Source organism: Trachypithecus francoisi, unplaced genomic scaffold, assembly GCF_009764315.1.
Source record: "Trachypithecus francoisi isolate TF-2019V2 unplaced genomic scaffold, Tfra_2.0 Lachesis_group0, whole genome shotgun sequence".
NCBI lineage: Eukaryota > Metazoa > Chordata > Mammalia > Primates > Cercopithecidae > Trachypithecus > Trachypithecus francoisi.
In genome coordinates this window covers 29,267,185-29,290,845 of record NW_022681453.1, presented here as the reverse complement: position 1 = coordinate 29,290,845, position 23,661 = coordinate 29,267,185, and positions in this window count along the sequence as shown.

The following is a 23,661-nucleotide window of genomic DNA, read 5'->3' as shown; positions in this document are numbered from 1 at the left end:
TTTTTTCTTCTCTTTGGACTGTTTTGCCTATTAAAATTGGTTCCAAAATGTTCTCAATTACTGGATATTGATATTTCTCACTTTGAAAGCTTGGTTGCAGATACCCTGGTAATAATTTTTTACCTTTTAATTAATGATAAGCACTGGAGAACTCAGTACTAGAGCAGTCATAGCTTCTGTTTTTAAGGGGCATAAACACAATGTGGTAGCAAAATGAATATCATAAATGAATATTAGAATTATCAGAATTCTTTAAATGAAAGCTTTCATCACTAATGTTTCAGTACATTTAAATAAAGGAAGCATAAAAGCTTGGTAGTGCTTGGTCAATTCAGTGGCTGTGTTTTAAAGTCTAATTTGTAAAAGAATAAGAATTCAGTTATCTTTTAAATTAGGATAAATTTCTTAATCTTACCAAGGAATAACAGTGTAGTGTGCCCCTTTAGATAGATGGCTTTTCCAGATTGCAGATGGCTATAAGTGTGCTGAATTTACCGACAAACGGTGTGGGTCTCAGTGGAGAGACACTTTCTGTAGACTGACATGGATTCCTCTTGGGAGATTTTGTATACAATAAATTATTTATATAAAAACCTAAGGTTCTTCTCCTGTGCTTTAGTTTTAATTTTATATCAGTGCAAAGTGCCATAAGTAATCAGAATAGGTCTGTGTTTGATAGGAGCGAACTACAACAAAACCCCTTTCAGCAGCATTCTTAATTGCACCAGACCTTGAGAAAGAGATTACAACAGAGATGGGCTAGGGTCAAGAAAGTGTTGAATTGCAATCCAGGAACTGGCATAGAGTTTGCTAAGCCACTGAAGGGATTCCAGCCAAGCAACTATAAGAAGGCGTATGGAGAAGGGAATTGGGCCGGGAGTAGGAGAGGTTAATGGAGGTGTGGGCATCTGAGATGGGTTTACAATCCACTTTCCAATGATAGATGCAGATGCTGGCACATAGCAGAGGAAGAAATACCTAGAATTTTATTACAATTTCTTACCCTGAGCAATCAATGGGCCTAATTTTAAAAAAAGAAACAAACTTTAATTTTTGTCATAGAAGTAGTGAGTGGAATGGTGGTCACTAGAGGCTGGGAGATAGGGAGAGGGAATGGGGAGATGTTGATCAAAGGGTACAAAGTGGCTGCGTGCAGTGGCTCATGCCTGTAATCACAGCACTTTGGGAGGCCGAGGTGAGAGGATCGCTTGAGCACAGGAGTTTGAAACCTGCTAGGGCAGCATAGTGAGAACCTGTCTCTACAAAAAGTAAAAGATTGGCCTGGTGTGTTGGCACATGCCTGTAGTCCCAGCTACTTGGGAGGCTGAGGTGGGAGAACTGCTTGAATCCAGGAGGTTGGGCTGCAGTTAACTGTGCGTGTGCCACTGCACTCCAGCTTGTGTGACAGAGCAAGACCTTGTCTCAAAAATAAAAACAAAAACCAGGGTACAAAGTTTCAGTTAGAGAGGAGGAAGTTTTTGAGATCTATTGCACAGTATTGTGATTATAGTAAATAAAAACGTATCACATATTTTAAAATTGCTGACTATAAATTTCAAATGTCTCACCGCAAAAAAATTGTAAGTGAGATGATAGGTATGTTAATTACCTTGATTTAATCATTCTACATTGTATGCACATATCAAAACATCACGCTGCACCCCCTAAATATATGCAAGTATTATTTGTCAATTAAAGGAAATTTTAAAATTTGAAATAACAGTAGATACACAGAAACTAACAAAGAAATGTGGAGGGAGGGCCTGTGTACCCTTTATTCAGCTTTCCCCAGTGTTAATATCTTGCCTAATTAGGGGACAATAGAAAAACCAAGAAATTGGCATTAGTACAATGCATCTCCATAGAGCTTATTCAGATTGACCAGTTATGCACGTACTCATTTGTGTGTGTGTATGTGAGCATGTGTAGCTCTACGCAATTTTGCCATAAGCGTAGCTTCATGAAACCACAACCACTATCAAGATACTTCACTGTCCCATCATCAGAGACTCCCTCATGCTATCCCTTTAGAGTCAACACCTATTCCCCACCCCATTCGGAACAACTAGCCACCACTACGCTATTCTCGATCTCTATAATTATCATATTTCATGAATGCTATATTAAAGTAGTCATATAGTATGTATCTTCTTGAGATTGGCTTTAATTTCTACTTAGCATAACTTCCTTGATGTTCATCCAGGTGTGTGTCAATAGCTCGTTCCTTTGTATTCCTATCTAATGTTCCGTGTTATGATATATCACAGTTTGTTTTACCATTATCCATTGAAGGATGTTTGGATAATTTTCATTTGTTGGCTATTACAAATGAAGCTGCTACGAACATTCATGTTTAAATTTCTGTGTGAAAATGAGTTTTCATTTCTCTGTGACAGGTGCCTGAGAGTGCCACTTCTGGGTAATATAGCAGGTTTATTTTTAGTTTTAAAAGGAACAGCCGAGCTATTTTCTAGAATAGCTGTACCGTTTTACATTCCCATCAGCAATGTCTGAGTGATCTAGTGTCTCTGCATCCTCACCAGCATTTGATGTTATCACTGCTTTTTTTATTTCAGCCATTCTGATAGATATGTAACAATATTTTTGTGGTTTTAAATTGCATTTCTCTTATGGCTAATGATGTCGAACATCTTTTTGTGTGCCTGCTACCTGTATATGCTCTTTGGTGAGCTGTCTCTCTTCATGTTTTCTGCCCAATTTCTAACTGTTTATTGTTTTTTTATTTTCTGTTGAGTTTTGAGAATTCTTTCTATACTGTAGATAGTAATTCTTTGTTAGATATATGGTGGGGATGGCCTAGGGCCTCACTGCCCATCGCTGCCCTAGTGGTAGAGTAGGGGCTGGGGCTGGGGCTTCCCCACTGGGTCTCTACTGGACTTCGCCTAAATGACCAGAGGGAGCAGGCTCTCCCTGTTGCTGTTTTGGGGTTGCAGCCCTCTCTGGAACCCAGCATAGGGTATATTGGAAATAAAAAGGAAACCCCAGGGAACTCACCAGGTTGTTGTCCCTCAAGTACTGAGGTCCCCAGTCAGTTTCCATCTCCTTATTTTCCCAGGTTTTAGAGTTCTTTATCACTTCCTGTTGAATAATTTCTGGGGTATTTAGAGGGAAGGAGTAGAGAAAAATGAGTTCATTCCACCTTTTTGCAGAACAAGCCAGTAGATCTGATATCTAAGAAGCCATTTAGTATCAAACAGCAACAGGACTGATTTTCCTGGAGATGTTATCTGATGGACAGTAAGAGTATTATAATCTTTGACCTTTTAATGTCTTAACACTGTGTCTCAAATAGCCCTTGTATTATGATGGTTGTCTAAGATTAAAAGCTTCAAGGTGACTGTCCTTAAAGCCAGAGCTTAAAACTGTTTTATCTAGTCTGAAACAGAAGTATTGCATGGACTCTGTAATGCACTGTCCAGGTCCTCCTTTAGGAGCTAAGGGCTTATCACCCCACTTGCTGTGGTGCTGCCCATAGACAGCCCTCTCCCAAAGGCATACTTCTTTCATGAGGTGGCCTGCTTCCAGTGACTGATCACTGCAGGGTAAAAAGGCCCCTGCCTTTTCACCCTCACTCAGGACATTCCATGTTATGATCTGAATGTTTGTGTACCCCCATCATTTCTATGTTGAAATCCTAACCCTCAAGGGGGGGCCTTTGGGAGGTGATTAAGTTGTGATGGTTCCAACCTCATGGATGGGATTAGGGCCCATACAAAAGAGGCCCAGGGTGCTTGCTAGTCCCTCCACAGTGTGAGGACAGAGAGAAGCCATCATCTGTGAACCAGAAGTGGGCCCTCACCAGATATCAAATCTGATGGTACCTTGATCGTGGATTTCCCAGTCTCCAGAACTATCATAAATAAATTTCTGTTGTTTGTGATATTTTTTACAACTGCCAGAATGGGCTAAGACACCCTTTCTTCGTTACTCTCCACAAGCTACCATAGCGATGACTTCTCCTTCAGCTCACCTGCTTCCTCCTCTCTTTCTATTTCCTTCTCCAGGTGTTGATCCCCAAAGAATTCCTTTTAAACCTTTCTTCAAGCTAAATGCATGAGGAATCTGTTTCCCAGGAACTTAACCTACCTCAAAAGTGCTTTGCAGATGTTCTATCTTTTTCTAAATAGAATTGTTCATTGTAAGGAGATCACATACTTCCTATTCCAGAGTAATAGTGTCTTTTTAAAAAATGTAATGATGACCATACTAGATAGTAATCCTATTTGCTTTCACAATCTTCACTTTGGATAATAAAAAGCTGGGATGTTGTGCATTTCTCTCCAGTGTTTGAAATCTACAACCTGAGAACCGTAGCTTGGAATCCTGTTAGATTTCCTGCAACTGTTTGTTTTTATGAAGAGCCATCACCAAACACAGCCGGTTTTGTAGATTATTGTTTCAGAAAGTTTACTCAAGTCTGCAGTGATATCTTCTGCAGCTGCTGTTAATATTACGACCCTACATGCTAAGTGTATGGTCCTTAGCATTGTATTCTCCATGTGGCTCTCTAGCCTGATTTTATTTGCTTAATCAGGAGGTTCGGAACAAAAACACGGCTGTGGCAGTGTCCTTACTTATCTATAAGCTTTTTGCTTGGCTGCCAGCTGATTGCAATGTATAAACAGTAGTTTGCACGTTACCCATCATACACGTGTCCTGCCAGGAGCTGGTTACTCTTTCACGTATCTCCTTATTTATTTCCCACAGTGCCTTTAAATTATTATGTGGAGATCTCCTGTGCACTTAAGTCACTCGTCTGCCCTCTGCTTGTTCATTTAGACTTTTCGCTACCTGAGTTATGGTGAACCATGAAAAAAACGGAAATAAGTCTACCTCCTCTTTTTAAAAAGGTTGCTATGAAGGTGTTACGTATTTGACTGTATGCAGTAAATATGCACCTAAAGACACCAATAAATTAAATTTTTGTAAGCCTAATACAATGTAAATGTATTAAAAGAGCTCACTATTCCTATGGAGAGTTTGTTCTTAAAGGTAAATGATAAACCTTTTATTCATGTTTAAATCAAGCTTTTAACTCTATTAGGGTCTTTCTGGAAAAAATGTATGTGACGATGAGCCAGATGAATTCTCATATTTCTTTCTGAATGGCACTATGGTTCAAATGAGCTCAATTAGGTGTAGGGAGGGGATTAATAAAAGTAGACTTTGATAAAATTAAAGACATTTGTTTCTCATAGAAGTTTCTTGCTGATGACAATCTCTAAGAAAATAATGTAATGTTGACAAACATTTAATGAGAAAGTGCATCCTCAAAAGCTTTAACCCTACTAGTTGAAGTCCAAATGAGTATCTATTACAAATATTTACTTAAAATATTTCCTTTATATTACAACATGTAATACCCTTTAAAAAGCGTTCCTCTTGAATAACAAGCAAATAAACGCAAACTCAAAAAACCTGCTACTGTCTATCCAGGGTATATCCTTGGAAAATGAGGGTCATCTTACTGGTTATTGTTTCATGTGATGTCAGTTGTTAATAGTGTCTTCACAGGTGTTACAATTATGGGAACTATCTTGAAAGTTGACTTTAAAAATGTCATCATTTGGTGATGGGGCAGATCCCCTGGTCCTTTTCAGCCTCAGTTTCTTCATCTGCAAAATGGCTAAAGTGATATTTATCTCAGAGGTCATGTGAGATTTAATTCAGTTGAGAGTACTTTGTGATCTTTATAGTTATAATCAGATATAGGCTGTTATTTCTGATTTTCTAGATATTTCTTCTGAAAACATAATTACAAGAATATTATTCCTCGGCCTAATGCTTTCCAGGTTTGGACCTGGAAAAGGTCCCCTCCATAGATTTCTTTTTGGAGATTTGCAGTTGCAGTGCCAGTGCCAGAGAAGATGTGTTTTGTTTTGTTTTACTTTTTTTTTTTAAGAGAAAACTGAGGCTCCAAGGTGTTATACAATTCATGAATTCATGCTAGGTCATATATTTAATAAGCAGCAGACCAAGGGCTAGTATCAGGCTTTCTGACTGCTACTTACTTCTTGCAGGGTCAGAAAGGTAAATAATGTAATACGAGGACAAAGCAGGTAATGGAGATCAGTGAGTATAAAACTATAGGGAGTGGTGGGAACATTAGCAAACTAGAGCCAGTTTTGATCCAGAGATGACTGGGAAGCATGCACCATCCACACCCGCACAACACTCCCACCCCACAGCTTCAGTCAGTTGTTGCCAAGTAGTCTTTCTGGTCCAGTGTGCTAAGATCTTCTAATTTTTTTTAAAGAGAAGTCAGAAATTTAGATCTTTATGTAAAATATTGACACCTACTAAAAAAGAAGAAAACAAAGAGACAGACATACACAAACCAGGTAGTACCAGCACTTTCCCTTTCTCTGTTGCAGACTGTGGCTGTGAGGTGTACCTTCTCCCTGGTTCTAGATCCATTGGATGCTGTATGAAGGAGAGGGTAAGGCGTCCAAGGGCAGGGATTCTGCCACATGTATTGTTGCATCCCCAAAGTCTAGCCAGGTGCCTAAAATTAGATACTGCACTAGGAAATGCCTTTGAATAAAGAATAAAGAGCAGCAACAACAGACCAAAGAGTTTCCACAGAAACTTTGGGAACCGGAGTCAGCACACAGGCCTGCAATGTGGAGTTAGTTTTACTTGACAATGCTGAGAAGCACATTAGAAATATTCAGCCAGTTAATAATTTCTCTTATTGTTTTTCAAATGGAAATTTAGGATTGGCAAAATGAGGGTGAAATTTTAATTCATTTCTTGAATTACTAAACACTATTGATCACACTAAATACAGCATATGCCAAACATATTTTTGTTAAGTTTTCTTCAATGATTTCTATCAGAATGCTCGAAACTTTCGGGCATAGTGGTGTGTGAAAATGATAACTTTATTCAAAGCATTTTTACTTCAAATGCACCCATACCTAAGCAGGGATTCATTTATCTTAAAATGTATCAAAGGATCTCCTTATTATAAAGGAAAAAGAATTGCCATGTGACTCTTTGGTTAATGTTGGTTATATGTATGTGGGTATGTGGTCGTGGATTCAAACACATAATTCTAAAATGTTTAGAAATGCTGCATCTACTGTATTATGGACATTAAGATTTTTCATGACCAAAGCTTGCCACATTATTTTTCTTTAAGCAATAAAATAGAAGCAATAGTATTTAGGTTGAGTCCTCACAGCAACAACAAAATGCCACAATTAAGAACAAAACATAATCTGTATACTATTTGAGGCTGGTTTGACAAGATAGAGTTATAGATTAATGTAATATTTTATTCCACCTTTAGAACATTTCATCATCCCATTTTAATTAAGATTAAGAGTTAGAGGAGCACATATCTGGAACCTTGTCTTGCACCACATTTTGCATCCGGGCTTTGGATAACCTATTGAAAGCAAAACAAAACAATCTGCCTCCCACCATCTCGTCACACTCTGACTTCAAGTTCAACTTCACAGTTAAATAACTTGCCAACTTCGAATTAGCAATAAACAACAACTCAAGACTGTAGGGCTTATAAGCAAGTGAGAAGTGGTGCTTGGAATGATTACATTCCTAAGCCCACAATTATCACAGTTCAGAACTAATTTTTATGCCTTAAATAAAACCAAAAGAATCTACACAAAGCACTTCATTTTCTGGGAAGGTTAAATTAAAATTAAAGTGTTCACTGGAAAGTCATCCTCTTTAAAATGCATTTGCTAAGAACCTCTTACTTGAGGAAAGAATAGCTACTGTAATTTTAATTTTTCAGGTGTAAATCCTTTTACTCCTTACAATAGATATAGAGAAGCCACTAGTATTTATTTTTTTAAGTGTGATATTTTGAAAATCCTTTTTCCAGACAGTTCTTCCAGGCTTACAGATTGTATACATTTACACAATATGATAATTTATTAACCAAAATGGGTAGCAGCTGAGAGTGCCTGAAATGGAAACAGACAATTTCAGAAAGACCTAAAGCAGGCAATGGATAATAGCCGGAGTACACCTTGGATTATGTCATGCGTCTTCTGTTAAAAAGTGCTAGTGCTTTTGCAGCTCTCTGAAACATTCTGCATAACATCCAGGTCAAGATGGGGAGAGGGAAAGACCACTGGGACACCTGTAGTTGTAGCAACTGTGTTCCTGCAGCATGAAGAGCTGGGAGGAGGAAGAGGTAAATCTCCCTCCCAGCCATGGCAGCTCAACTCTTTGGGGGCTTGTGGGAATTTCTTCTGAGATCCCCGTTAACTTTCATATGGTAAAAATCTAACAAGTTATCTTGTTGACCTTTGAGGCAGCAGAGGTGTTACACTATTTTCTCTCTCTCTCTCTTTCTCTCTCTCTCTCTCTCTCTTTCTGACTGAGTCTCGCTCTGTTGCCCAGGCTGGAGTGCAGTGGCGCGATCTCAGCTCACTGCAAGCTCCGCCTCCCGGGTTCACTCCACTCTCCTGCCTCAGCCTCCCGAGTAGCTGGGACTACAGGCAGCTGCCACCATGCCCGGCTAATTTTTTCTTTTTTTCAGTAGAGAGGGGGTTTCACCGTGTTCACCAGGATGGTCTCAATCTCCTGACCTCGTGATTCGCCCGCCTCAGCCTCCCAGAGTGCTGGGATTACAGGTGTGAGCCACCGCGCCCGGCCGCTATTAAACTATTTTCCCGTGGGTTCTCTGTGGAATAATGAGTGCTTTTTAAATTAAACCAATTTTTAAAAAATTTCTAAGCATTTAAAAAGCTGGATTTCTAGATTCTCTTAGAAAATTGGAAAACCTGGCAACACTGTACCATTATTATTCCTTCATGGGAGCGACTGGCTGGAGCTCAGCTGCAGCTGTGACGTTTCCATGAAGCGTGAGCTGCTTATGTAACGCCAGCTCCCTTCCTGGTTGTAGTGTTTTCTCACCTGTCTGGCTTGCTTGCTAGGGCACTTGCATCTATCCATTTTTTTAATTGATTTCCAGGTTCAGATTCCCATTGCCCAGTAGGCATTTTGGTCTCAATGTCCCTTCCGCTCCTGGTTCAACATCTCCAGTGCCAAGATCTTTATTCCCAACCATGCCCAGTGTTGCTTTAAGTACTTGATCTGCATGATCTTATTTAATTCTCTAAAAGGTGAGTATGCTTATTTTCCATTTTACAAATGTAGAAACTGAAGTTAGAGGCAGAATTCGAATTTGAAATGGCTTGATTTCAAAGTCCATATTCAGTCTTATTTCCGTTTCAGGAGGGTGAATGCATGTTTTTCTTCCTTGTTTTCATTCTTTTTGTAATGTGCTTAGGAAAATTCAAGTATAACTAAACATGTAATACACTTGGTGACGTTATTGCTTCCTCTTCCCCCACATTCTCCATCCTTTAAGACATGTATAACTGTTAGGATTGTAATTCCCCATTTCCACAAGGAGAGAATCTTAGTTCTCATAGCAATTCAGAATAGTCTGGATCATTGCCATCCAAATGAAATACATGTGAGCCACGTATATAACTTAAAAAAATGTTTAATAAGCACATTAAAAAGTTCAATGAAAGAGGTAGAATAAATTTAAATAGCATATTTTATTTAACCCAATATCTTTAAAATATTTCAGCATGTACAGCATGTGATTAATATTTGAACATTATTGAAGAGTCATATTTTATATTCTTCTTTTGGTAGTAAGTCTCTGAAATCCTGTGTATATTTTATATTCACAGCACATCTCAATTCAGAGTAGTCACATTTCAGGTGCTCAATAGACACGTGGCTCATGGCTGCTGTCATTGACAGCCCAGGTGTATATCATTAGCCTTACATACAAAGGAAGAGTAAGATAGAGGGATCAGGTTCCTGTTATGGCCAAGGCATAACTCAGAATTTCTAGGCCCTCATTCAGACCTCCTCCTACAAACCAATGTTATGAGCCTTGAGATGTGCAAAAAACAGTTTTGGAATGAATTATTTATTCCTTTTTTTATGGATGCAGCTGCCTGATGTTTGGTAAGCCAAAGAATTGGTATAATTTTAGTATATCTTTCCTGCTTTTAGTGGAGTTCTAGAGTTTTAATGGAGAGAGTTAGGATATGATTTCATAGGAATATGTTTTATCTCCCTGGGTGGTGTGTATTGCCTTGCAAGCCTGAGGTGAGATCATAAGTCTAAATCAGTTCCTTTCTAGAAGTTACTTTTTGCCTACCATCAGGGACAGTGAGTAAACACACAGAAAGAAAGAGTGTATAACATTGTTGGGAATATGAGAACTTCACTGAAGAAGCAACTGAAGAACAGTGCAGTAAAGTGTGCAATAAAGGTGCTCAAGCCATTTCAGGCAGTGCCAAGACGGACAGCCTGAATCCAGAATGAAAGCTTGTTCTATGTGCTAGTAACTGTGATTTGTAATACCCAGAGATGAAGACTAAAGGCAATCAATTATGTATGTCCTGTTATTACTTTGTGAAAACTGGTCCTGAATTGTTTTATCATTTGATAGTGTTTTTTCCAGGAAAATAAGGTTTCCTTTGCTGCCATTTTTCACTGAGATAGATGCAGAAAAACTCTGAACCATTTTAGTGAGCACGTATTTGTAGCTAGTTCACCAATTTGAATTTCAGATTGTGATGATATGGTCATCAAAATTTGTCCGGGGCACATTTTCAGCTGATCTTAGCTTAAAAGCATTTTCTAATGCCACGCGATGGGACTTAATGACTGCACTGTGGGTTGGAAAATGAATCCATTTGGATCCTGTTCTTATGCTGGAAGCCCTCTGAGTTTCCTTTATTGAAATGCCAGAAAGTGCTTTCTAAATACATGGTCCACACTTCAGTTGTTCCACGGCCTCCTGTTATTATTTTTATCTTTATAGAGCACACAGGTACTTGAGGTATATTTCTCATATAGAAAAGAAGTGATCCTTCCCCCTTGAGCTTTCATTTAATGCAGACAAATTCAGCACAATTGAAAGGTAAGACGTTAATCAGGCACTGGCAATCACCAGAGAGGGTTTTGGGAAGTTGGTCACGGCCCCAGTTTAACACACTTCCCCATTGTCCTGTTGCTAAGCTGAGCTTTTGCATCACCTGCCCTGTGGTTCTTTGCCATTGCTGTGACTGACAGTATGGGCAGAGCTGTTTAACATAGAAACAGGAAGTAGCTTTGGAAATTAACTGGTTCCTGAGTGGTCCTGAGGTCATAGTTTTCCTGAAGGGAGCAGTCACCGTCTGTTTATTTATGTAGCTGACTTTCTGATCCCCTGAAATATATTTTTTTAAAATTAAGGTATAACACATACATCAGTAGAAGTGTATAAAGTATGCGAATTTAAGTATATGGTTTGATGATATTTTTACATATGTATATCCACATGTAACTGCCATCTAGATCAAGTTATAGAGCACTTTTCAGCACCCTGGCAGGCTCCCTTATGCTCCTTCCAAATGTTTTCCAAATACATTCCCTTATAATGTTACCACTGCTTTGACATCTACCAATACCAGTTAGTTTCACCTGTTCTTGAACTTCATCTAAATGGAATTACACAGCATGTAGTCTCTCCTGTCTAGCTTTCCTCAATCAACATATTTGTGAGGTGCATCCATGATATCAAGATTCATGTTCTTGTTGGTGAGCATCTGAATTATTTCCAGTTTTTCCAAAATTCTGTTTTGGTCTAGATTCTACCTAATGTCTTCAGGACATTAAAGAGGTGACATTTGTCCAAGGATCCTGTTCTTATGCTGGAAGCCCTCTGAGCACAGAGGGCTTATCCTGGAGCACAGAGATGCTCTGTGCTGATGGAAACCTCCACCCTGTCTCCCATAAGTCTGTATCCATAAGTCTGTATTCTCACCTGAATGATCAGGGTAGTTGCTGAGTGCTTCACCTTATGTTTCTCTTTCTTCTTCCTAATTTTAATAATAATAATAACAACAATAACAGCTATTATTATATGTATCAAGTGCCAGGCACTAACACTACTGTATTATGTGTTATATCTCATTTAATTTTCACCAAGACTCTGGAAAGAATTATTATTATAGTTTTTACATGAAGACTTTAGTAAGCTTAATGGAGTCTCTAAGATTACATAGCATATTGATGGCAGAGCAAGGATTCAAACCTAGGTTTTCTGACTAGCACTATGTTCTTAATCACTACCCATACTGACAAAGACAGGGCCTTAGGATCTGTTAGGGAAATGCCATCTCTTTGAGTGGAACACAATTCTGTCCATTTTCTTCCCCCATGACTTCCAGACAGCTGTAATTTTTCAAATGTCAGTTAGAATCTATCATTTCCAAGCTTTGAACCTTCGGTGGCTGTCCTTGTCATTAATATAAAATCCTAAGTCCTCATTAGGCCTGCAAGACCCCACATGATTTGCTCCTGACCCCACTCCCTGACCTCATCCCCCATCCACTGGGCCCTCCTCAGTGCCCTGGGGTCATTGAACTTCATCTGTTCTTGAACAAGCCAGGCTTGCCCTGGCACTGGGCCTTTGCATTTGCCATTCCTTCTGCCAGGAATGCTCCTCTCTAGATCTTTTCATGGCTGATTCCTTCTTGTCATTCGACTCATTGCTTAAATGTTACCTTCCTAGAGAGTCCTTCTCTGATCACCCCCCCAACCCTCATCCCCGTGAGGAAGGACCTGTCTCTCTGTCACGTTGCCTTACTTTATTTTGTTCCCAACACTTACTACTACCACACTTATTTTGTTCATTTGGAATGTTATTTACTGTCTGTTTTCCGTCATTGTCATATTCACTCTAGAAAAGTACCTGGCACTTAGTAGGTGCTCAAACAGGTATTGCCTGAATAAACAAAGGAATGGAAAAATGTACATTTTCAAAGGTCTCTGTAACTGTATAAGACATTTACTTATATATTTTATAAAGGAAGAACATTTTATTTTAAAAATGTGACTTTACATGCTATGGGAGGTCCAGTTTTCATATAATAAAATGAAGACGGGAGGGGAGTTGGGCACATTATTAATTTTATTTGTGGAAGATGCTCGCAATCGCGGGAATTGACTTCTGGCAATGAAGTAATTTCCCAAATGTCAAAACTAATCATATGATCCTGGAAAGTGGTTCTTTTCTTGTTGTCATTGTTTATTGTTTGTTTATTGCTCATTATAAAATACTAGAATAGGGACACTGTTTCCTGTCCAGCCCCGGAGCATAGCATGTGACACAAATCATAACAATTAACATGAATTTTTATATTGGAGTTTAAAAATAAGAAATGTCACAAGGAAAGCATATATAGATACTCTTTAATCATTGCCACCCCTTTCTAACATGACAAGCCCAGGAATCATTAATGCTCCTTTGTTCTGCTCAGTGTGTGGGGTTAACATGGATATCTTTAGTAACAAGCTGCTCCTTGTCTTATCATAAATAACAAGCTGCCACTTTGGCATTTGGAGGCTGCATACCAATTCTGTAATATCGCATTTGCCACTCTCTTAGCTGTTGTTGGATTTGGTAGGAAGTTTTTAATTTAAATATCTTTGGTCCTAGGATGTAGATTTACATTTCAGTCCCCAAGCAAACTTTGTCAAAGGGACTTTCAACCCATTGCTCCTAGAATCTTGCATGCCAGGCACCCTTGGGTGTCCATAAGGGTTGTGGGTGTGATGGGTGGGGTTGGGACTTTTGCCCCCTGTGGAGGAAAGAAAAGCAGTGTTAGGAGAAATGCAACAGTGCAGTGGAGGCTAGGAGTGGTAAAGGATTGTGTTTCTCTGCTAGCCTAGGCATCATTTCTTATTACCCCACATCAAATTGCATCCCTTGCCTCTGATTCAAGCCTGCACATTCATCTCTTCCTCCCACCTCAGGCTTTTATTGATGCTTCCACCTCCAGGCAGTGCACAAATGCAAACTTCTGTTTACCATCTCTGAGTAATGATATGAATTCCACTGCCCGGGGATAATGCATTGCTTATTAAACACTGTAGCAATAACCATTAGGTGGTAATTCAAAGGGAAACAAAAAAGAGTCAAAAGCACCCCTAACCCCTTTAGCAAAAAAATGATCAGAATTTAGCAGGAGTAGAGTTTTCCTGGTTAACAGTGGGGAGGGATTAACAGCTTCACTGCTGACTTACTGTGTGATCCTCAAAGATTTACTAACCTTTCTAACTTCAGTTGACAATGTTGATAAGCAGAATAATAATTGTGCCTACCTCCTAGAGCTGCTGTGAAGGTTAAATGAAAGATATACATAGAACCCTAAGCAGAGTGTTTCATATGTAGCAAGAGCTTAATTAAAGCTTCCATAATATGATATCTTAAAAGACTTTAGGAGGCTGAGGTGGGAGGATCACTTGAGGCCAGGAGTTCAGGACGAGATGGAGCAACAAAGCAAGGCCCCGTCTCTCAAAAAAAAAAAAAAAAAATTAGCCAGGTGTGGTAGTACACACTTGTGGCCTCAGATACTTGAGAGGCTGAGACAGGAGAATCACTTGATCCCAGGAAGCTGAGGCTGCAGTGAACTGTGATCACTCCTATTGCACTTCAGCAAGACTCTGCCTGAAAAATAAATACATACATAAATAATGTCTTAGAAGAACTGTGTTGTCATCCTCATGGGGGTATGCTGTCTAGGCACTTTGCAACAAACCTAGGAAAGATACCTTAAAATACAAATGCTTCCTTCCAACACTATGGGTGTATCCATAAACCAAAGACTTCGGTAGAAAAGGCTTCCTGTCTCTACTCAGTTACCAAATTATCTTATTATTACTTTTTTTTTTTAACAAAGCTATGCCCATTTAAAAAAAAAGAAAGCCTTTTAACCAGTGTTGTTTAGAATCATGGTTATATTCTACACAATGCATTGAATTTAAGGTTCTCAAGGCTATCTTCCGTATACTCAGTTTCATAAAGAGCAGCCTCCTCTCTAGAAAGTTGTTTAGAACTAGGAGACTTAAGATGTATAATGCTGAGAGATTCAGCTCAAACAAATAGATCACCTTTTCCCCTTTACCTTGTCAAGGCTGAACAGTCTTGAACAGGCCTCCAGGTTCCCAGCCCATCCCCTGCTACTCTCCCTTTATGTATCATGCCGATCAAATGCTAGAAGATTCTTTCCCCTTCTGTGCTGCTCGTCAGCTCTCATTTGCCCTTACAATCTCAGTTGGCATATCATCTCCTCTGGACAGTCTCTTAGGTTCCCCAGATATGCTCCATACTTGGTTCTGTGTTCACATTGCTCTGGGAATTCCTTCATTTTATTCTGTCCTGTGATTATGTCCTAATAATTCATAATTATTAAATATTCATCCTGTCCACTAGATTGTTGGCTCCATCATGTAGGGATTCATTTGTTCATCACAGTATTGCACAGTCCTTGGCATATTAGGTACCCTATCAGACAAATGGGGCAAGTGCTAAAACTTATTCTTTATAATAATTTATTTGTATGTGGCATATAACTAAATGGTTAAAATATTAGATTACATTTTTTCTCTTATTTAGTAACAATTTTCATCTGCTATATTTAGTTTGCCTTTGTACCACTGAAATGATCATGTACTGCTTTTGTATGTTACGATTTAATAGCATCTCAACCAACAAACTTCCGATTTTTAAAGCAGGAACTGTTTAATATACTGGTTTGATAGTACAAGCTGGCATTCCGTCTCTCTCTAAGAAGCCTTCAGTCTTCAAAGCACATCATACAATTGCATAAATTAATCTTAAGAATAAGTGTCCTGGTAAAGATATTGATTTTAGAATCTGAATGGAAAAGGAGGCAGAGCCTAATGTTTGAATTCTGAGTTGCAATCAGATATAATAAATCACCAAGAACAAAGAACAGATACCTCAACACGTAGAATCAGGAGGATAGAAGAGAACTTTATGAACTCAGTTTCTATCCCCCTTGTCTCTTCGAAGAATCATACCTCCTAGAAAGACTTTGGTCCTTGTCTGATTGTTTCTAAGCTAAACTGGGGACTTACTGATTTGGCTCTATAAAATGATTTTAGCTTTATGCTCTTGTTTAGGATTTTGCAGTATCTCTGAGATGCCTACTATATCATGTTTACGTTCTGCCTGCTTTTCAAGACAATTTGACATTAGACCCCACTTCAACCTGACTGACTGACTTCGTCCTGCTCACATATGGTCTCATCTCTCTAACATTTTACTGAAAATGTCATGTGAGGTACAAGTGACATAGTTTCATCCTGGCAACAAGATGATGAATAAGACCCATCCCTTCCCTCAAGGAGCTTATGGTCTACTGAACGAACCAAGCAATGTAGACTTATACAGTGTATGTATGCTCTATGTAAAGCATTATGGAAGACATTTTTTAAATGGACAAGGCAAGAATGAATAAGAATTAATGAGTAAGTGCCCATAGAGAACTCAGAACGTTGCCAAGCACACATCAATGGGGGAATAACTGTCAGCCGCTATTCCTATGATGCTGGTGAGATTTCTGACTTGAGTGCTTGAATGTGTGGTGAAGCTACTCTGACATCCAGAGCCCATGAGGTTGAACTCAGGATGGGCTGGCCAGCTACACAAATTTGGTTTGAGAAAAATGAGAAATAACTGGGGGACATCAAAATGACAATAGTTGTCAGCAGTAGAGAAATTTGAAATTTGGGAGCATAATTAGGTAGAAAGTGTTACTGTTGGCAGTAAGGAATCCAGATAATCCTATTAACCAATACCTTTCCACTTTGAGGTTTTATCTTCACAGTTTTCTTTTCTATCAGCATTTCAGTTTACCTATTCTCCCAGTTTAACTGAAAGATGTATTTGCCAGTATTCAGAAATTTGAATGTAAATAGAATTAAAGCAATTTTTAAAAAGGCCAAGATCTATTCTAGCCTCTGCAACCTCTCAATCTAGTGGGAGGCAGACAGACTAAAGAATAATTAAAATATGGCCGGACGCGGTGGCTCAAGCCTGTAATCCCAGCACTTTGGGAGGCCAAGACGGGCAGATCACGAGGTCAGGAGATCGAGACCATCCTGGCTAACATGGTGAAACCCCTTCTCTACTAAAAAAATACAAAAAACTAGCCTCACAAGGTGGCAGGCGCCTGTAGTCCCAGCTACTCGGGAGGCTGAGGCAGGAGAATGGCATAAACCCGGGAGGCGGAGCTTGCAGTGAGCTGAGATCCGGCCACTGCACTCCAGCCTGGGCAACAGAGTGAGACTCTGTCTCAAAAAATAATAATAATAATAATAATAATAATTAAAATACAAGGCTGGCTTTAATAGTGATAGTAATTCATTGGTTTTCAAAGTGTGGACACTAGACTATCAGGATCAACATCACTTGGTGTAGTAGACTGAATAATGATCCCTCAAAGTTGTCCACATCCTAATCCTCAGGCAAAAGGACTCAGGCATAAATTACCTCTTATGGAAAAAGGGACTTTGCAGATATGATCAAGTTAAGGATGTTGAGATGGAGAGATTATTCTAGATTATCTCAGTAGGCCTAATATAACCACAAGGGTCCTTATAAGAGGAAGACAGGAGGTAAGTGTTAGTAGCAGGAGTTGTGAGGACAGCAGTAAGATGTTGGAGTGATGCAAGAGAAGGGCCATGAGCCAAGGAATGCAGGCATCCTCTAGAAGCTGAGCAAACCAAAAAAATGAATTCTACACTGGAGCCTCCAGAAGGAACAGCCCTGCCAACACTTTGACCTGTTTTGGACATCTGACCACCAGAACTGTAAGAAGATAAATTTATTTTGTTTTAAGCCATTAAGTTTGTGGTAATTTGTTACAGTAACAGGAGGAAACTAACACACCTGGGAATTTATTTGAAATGCAAAATCTCAGGCCATAATTTATATTTATTCAATCAGAAACTCTGGGGGTGGAACCAATCTATGGTTTAGCAAGCCTTCCAGGTAATTATTATGCTCACTGTATTTTGAGGGCTGCTGTTAGAATTCAGAGAAGGAATTGTACCTGTCTGTACATGAGATAGACTATAATGTTCTGCCATAGGTCACATGCCTGTTTTTTCAACCAATCACTGAATGTTTGTCACAGAGCTTCTCCTGTGGCCACAGGCAATGGTGCATTATGATTGACCACAAAACCCATGAAATTTCAGGGAGTATCTCAAAGGAAAGAAAACAATGTTACCTGAAGGAGGATGGGATAGCTTGCTAGAGAGACAAAATAAAGGCTGACCACTGTAAGAATATTACTTTAGTGGTCAGATAGGGAAGGAAAGACATTCCAGCATGAGGGAAGAGTTTGCACAAGGGCCCAGAAGTAGAAAAATGCAGAATGTATTCAAACACAGAACACATTCAAAAATGGCGGAAATGATTATAGTAACAGTATGGCATCAAGAAGGTGTGGGAGGAGGTGACAAGTAGTGGGAAGTAAGCTTGGAGGTCCTTCAATGCCTTACTCATGAGCTTGGATTATGTTCTGTAGTGTTGGGGGCACATACAGTAGTTTCTGAGCAGAGAGTAACATGAGGAATGTGGGCCTTAGAAGGCAAACCCTAGATTCTCACCATTGCCTGAATATCAGGCCCCCTTAGTACTAATCTCTGCCATCCTGTATGCATACTGAATGTTGATTCTGCATGACTGTAGGGATTCTCTATACATACATTTTTATCATTATGTGTTTGATGGTTTTTCCCCTTTGGAAAACTTTGGCTTTCAAACTGTTAGATCACCCACAATAAGAAATACATGTATGCACACACACACACACACACACACACACACACGCACATACAGACACCTTCATGAAACTATACCTTTTATTATTATTTGAGATATATTCTACTGTATTCAATTCTATTGTAGTTTTTAAAAAATTCTCGTTACAATTTCCTAAGTTGATGTCATGACCCACTATTGGATTCTATCCTTTAGTTTGGAACTTACTACTCTAAAGGAAAGGGGCAGTGTTTTATTCACTTCTGCGTCTATCAATTCTTAGCACAGTTCTCTGCCTATGTTAGATCAGCACTAAGGCTTAAATATCAGATCCATGAAGTTTTAGCCAGAGCTGCAAACATTCTTGATACCATATGATAGCACGTTTCACTTGCCAAATATTGGATGACAGATTATTAAGACACATATACAAAGCTCTGAACATTTGGTGGGTGGGGGTGAAATGAAGGGTCAGTAGAAATGATGATGCATCTTCTCTGTAATTAATGTGAAAGCTTAAAAAGAACATTAGCAGATCAGTTCCTTATAATACCACAATGAAACATTTTCCTCTGATCAGAACTTCTTTAAATGAAATAAGCTTTGCTCTGTAAATTAGGCATGTATCATTTTGGTATGTGAAATCCACAAAACTGTCATCAAATACAGAACAATGAGAGCTATTATGCTAGGATGTACATAGAATTTCAGTTCTGGAAAAGCTATCATTTGAATGGCATTCTCTCTTCCTGCAATATCAAGGAGATCCACAGACACTGATTGCTGGGCTATGGAGCTGGGTTAGATGGAATTCTGGAAGGACTTCCCTTTGGTGGATTTTTCACTTTCTGAAATTGATCATTTTCATTAGCTTTACACTGTTTTTGTCTTTATCATTCCAGGTGTGAATTATAATTTTTTGTTTTATCTTACGCTGTCCTCATTTGCATTACTGTTGTGATGTAATGGCTGATTTCAGCTCTGTATGAAGAAGTGTTTAGAGACTGTACTTGGGCTCAGCCAAAGTACAAAGTACAAAGATGTCTGCCATGAGTGCAAGCTTCAGGAGTGGTGAGCCTATATGTCCCATGCTTGCCATCCTCAAACAATACATTTGGATGGTCACCTTCCTATGCATCAGTATGAGACTCAGTTTAAGCCCTCCTCCAGATCTGTATGCTTGCCTGGTTTGTGCTGCTCTCACGGTTACAGAGCCAGGTCACTAATGCTGCTGGCACCATTGCTACCAAGGGCCAAAGGCTGTTACAGTGACTGCTTCCATTCTCTCAAATCAGCCTGTCATCTCTCTCCAGGGCTCCCATGTTGCCATTGAGGCCTGTGATACACTAGATGGCTCAGCTCCCACGTATGTGCAACCTGGAATTCATCTCCTTCTTACCCTGACTTACTGCCCAAAGGTGCTGTCATTCACACAGCCTGTCTCAGAAGATGGGTCCTAGAGATCTGACAGTCAGTTGTGCTGAGTAACAGTGGCAGCCAGCTTGTTCTCCATCCCTCCATTTCCTCCTTCTCTCCCTCTTCCTTCCCTGGATGGCACATTCCAATAAATTAGGATTATATAAGATTTTACCTCAGGCTATGCTTTCTGAGGACTCTGGGCTAAGCCAACATCTTAGTAAGTGTGTGAACTACACACACACACACACACACACACACACACACACGAGAAGGTAAATCAGATTGAGCCAAAAGGAGCCATCAGAGGTTACTTAGTTAAGTATCTGTCCAAGGAGGCAAGGAGTCCTTGAAAAGAAGCTTATATGTACTTTCAGGGGAATGGGGGAGGCTGAGTCAATCATAGTGTTTTTTATCCAACCCAGCCCCAGAGAGCTGGTCTGAGCTCCACAGAAGGAGGACTCTTTAAGTAAAAGCCAAATGGAAACGGACCATGAGATGAGAGATTAGTAAGATTCATCCACTTCCTTGCTATTAACAATTTAAATAGTGATGGAACTTCATGGAGGATCCCTGAGTCAAAATGATGTTCTAGTACTGGAATTCAGTGTTAATACTTATAAAGATTAAAGTCTCATGGAAGAGAAAGGCAATAAGCAGTGAATAGCCAAAGAAAGAAAATAATGGCAGTTTGTCACAGCATACAAGTGATAGGAAGGAAATGAAGAGTTGCAATAGAGAATAACAGAGTGAGGTGGGGAGAGTCCCCATTGAGATCTGTTAGTAAGGGAAGGCCTTTCTGTGGAGGTGATACAAAAGGGGAGGAGGGAGAGCCTTCCGAGCAGGAAGGACAGCAAATGGAAGGCCCTGGGGTGGAAAAGACGTGTTCGAAGAAATGAAAGCAGACCAAGCTGATTATATTTATGAAGCGTTTACTATTGACTGGCACTATTCCTAGCACCGTACATGTTATATCTCACTTTATTTCTGATAATCCAGTGAGATATGTAACTTCCCATGTATAGAAACTGAAGTGCAGGGAAGCTAAGAAGCTGGCCCAAAGCTCCACAGTTCACATTGTAAGCAGAAAACCTGGAATTCTGACCCAGGGTTCTCATGGGAAGCAGTGGACTTTGAGTTTATAACCTTCACTGGACTGTCTCCTGCAGAGCAAGGCTGGGGCCAAGTCCTGGAAGGCCTCGTAGGCCAGGGCCAAGAGCTTTGACTTTATTCTGAGTGTAGCAGGGAAAGCACTGAAGGACTTTAAGTCCAGGAAGACATGATCTATTTAGTGTTTTTACAAGATCCCTCTTGCTACTTTGTGCAGAATGAACTGGAAGGGCAAGACTGGAAGCAGGACATTGGAGGCTCTGGTAGAGGCCCAGGTAAGAGGTGATGGTCATTAATAAGCAACCAGCAGTGTGTCTGCTGGCCAAGGTGGGAGAATCACTTGAGCCCAGGAGTTTGAGACCAGCCTGGGCAACATGGCAAGACCCCATCTCTAAAAAAAAAAGTCAGATATGGTGGTACACACCTGTAGTCCCAGCTACTCAGGAGACTGAGAAAGGAGGATCACTGGAGCCCAGGAGTTTGAGGCTACAGTGAGCTATGATCATACCACTGTATTTCAGTCCTGGCGACAGAGCAAGACCCTGTCTCAAAAAAGGAAAGAAGTGGCTGGGCATGCTGGCTCATGCCTGTAATCCTAGCACTTTGGGAGGCCGAGGTGGGCGGACTGCCTGAGCTCAGGAGTTCAAGACCAGCCTGGGCAACACGGTGAAACCCCTTCTCTACTAAAATACAAAAAAAAAAAAAAAAGAAAAAAAAATTAGCCAGGTGTGGTGACGTGCACCTGTAGTCCCAGTACTCGGGAGGCTGAGGCAGGAGAATTGCTTGAACCCAGGAGGCGGAGGTTGCAGTGAGCCGAGATTGTGCCGCTGCACTGCAGCCTGGGTGACAGAGGAAGACTCTGTCTCAAAAAATAAAAGGAAGAAAGGAAGGAAGGGGATAAGGAGAAAAGGCCTGGTCAGAGATGTTGCCTTGGGACCTTAGCAAACTTTCACTTTTATTCAACCCAGGCAATAGAAGGTGACAGTGTTGGGCAGAAGGGTATTATCCGCATTTCTGCATGGAGCATCCCAGCATGGCTTTCATGCCAGATGTACTGAGGCAGCCAGGGCTGCTGCTGCCTTGCAGAGCCCTTGGCTATGGCCCCTGAGGAAAGGAAACACTCTTCAGGAGGACACTAGAGACAGGATCCATGGCTAGGCATTGTCCTCGAGAGGGAGGCCCTCAACAGAGAGGAAAAGCAGGGTACCATGGGAGATTGTGTGAGTGAGAGCACACAGGAAATTGCTAAAGTGGGGGGCTGCAAGGTGTTAACATGACCTCATTTGTACCTAAACAGGTATTTGTAGTATGCTTAAATTTATGTTCATTTTTGACTATTGGCAACTGCTCAGAAAGGTTGAAATTCAGAAATAAAAGCAATCTTCACATGAAGTCAGGAAAAATGCTAGGCTGCCAGGTGGCTAGAGTTTATATTGAGGCACACACATTTAGATTTTTCCCATTTTCCTTTGTCATGCTGACTTCATCTAGAGAAAGAAAAGCATCCAGTGTAAATGTCCCCGTTCCCCCATCTTTTCCTGAGATGGACTCAATAAAGAGTGGGAGGGGTCTGAGACCTACTGGGCATACATTTCTGGGACTGACGTCTGGGAGTTATGAGTAGGCAGAGAGGCAATTTTCGTTTTCTGTGATAACTTCCCACAGTAAGCAGGTGGGAGGGTGAGGTGATTGATGAGCTAAATTAGATGGAAAGTGGCTCAAATCAGATTCTAGGTGATTGCTCCTGCCTCTCGACTCACTACACTTATTTTCCATTCCACTCAGTTAGCAAATGATCATGGTCTGTCTTGTGACATTCCTTATATTGTTGCTTCATTCTTTAACATTTTTGTGGGTTTTTTTTCCCCTCTTCTTTCTTCAGCTATGTCAGTTACTCTTTAGAGGCAGAAAAGATGTTTTATTTGTTATTTTTTTATCCTTCTTTTGCTTTATACAGAGTAAATGCACAATGATTCCCTGTTGTTTGACTGATAGTTGCTGTTGGAGATGGAATGTTTTCTAAAGAATGTTGCTGAATTTATCTTGTCTTAATACGTGGAAAGTAGGGATAAGGAAGAGGCTCAGTGCATTTCAGTTTAAAATATGCAGCCTTTGAGTAGATGAATTTGAGATAACTCTGTTCTGGTCAGCATAGCTCAGCCACAGAAATAGTTTAGTTTTTCATAGCGGTGAAACTTCCTTTCTCTAAACAGCAGATGAGGTTGAATCACATGAAATTGCCAGTATTTGAGCAACAACATGGCAATATCATGTGGCTCAATCTAATAAGACAGATGAGCTGACAATAATTTATTCCTCTGACTAAGTCTGAGATGGAAATGAGCTAATGGGAAGCAGGCCCCTCTTCTGCTGTCACAGCTTGGGGGAGAGAGACCAGTGAAATGCAGATCCTGGGACAGAGGAGATGATGGCAGGGGCAGGAATCCCTGAATGAGCAATGATTCTTGTCATGAGTTGGCACT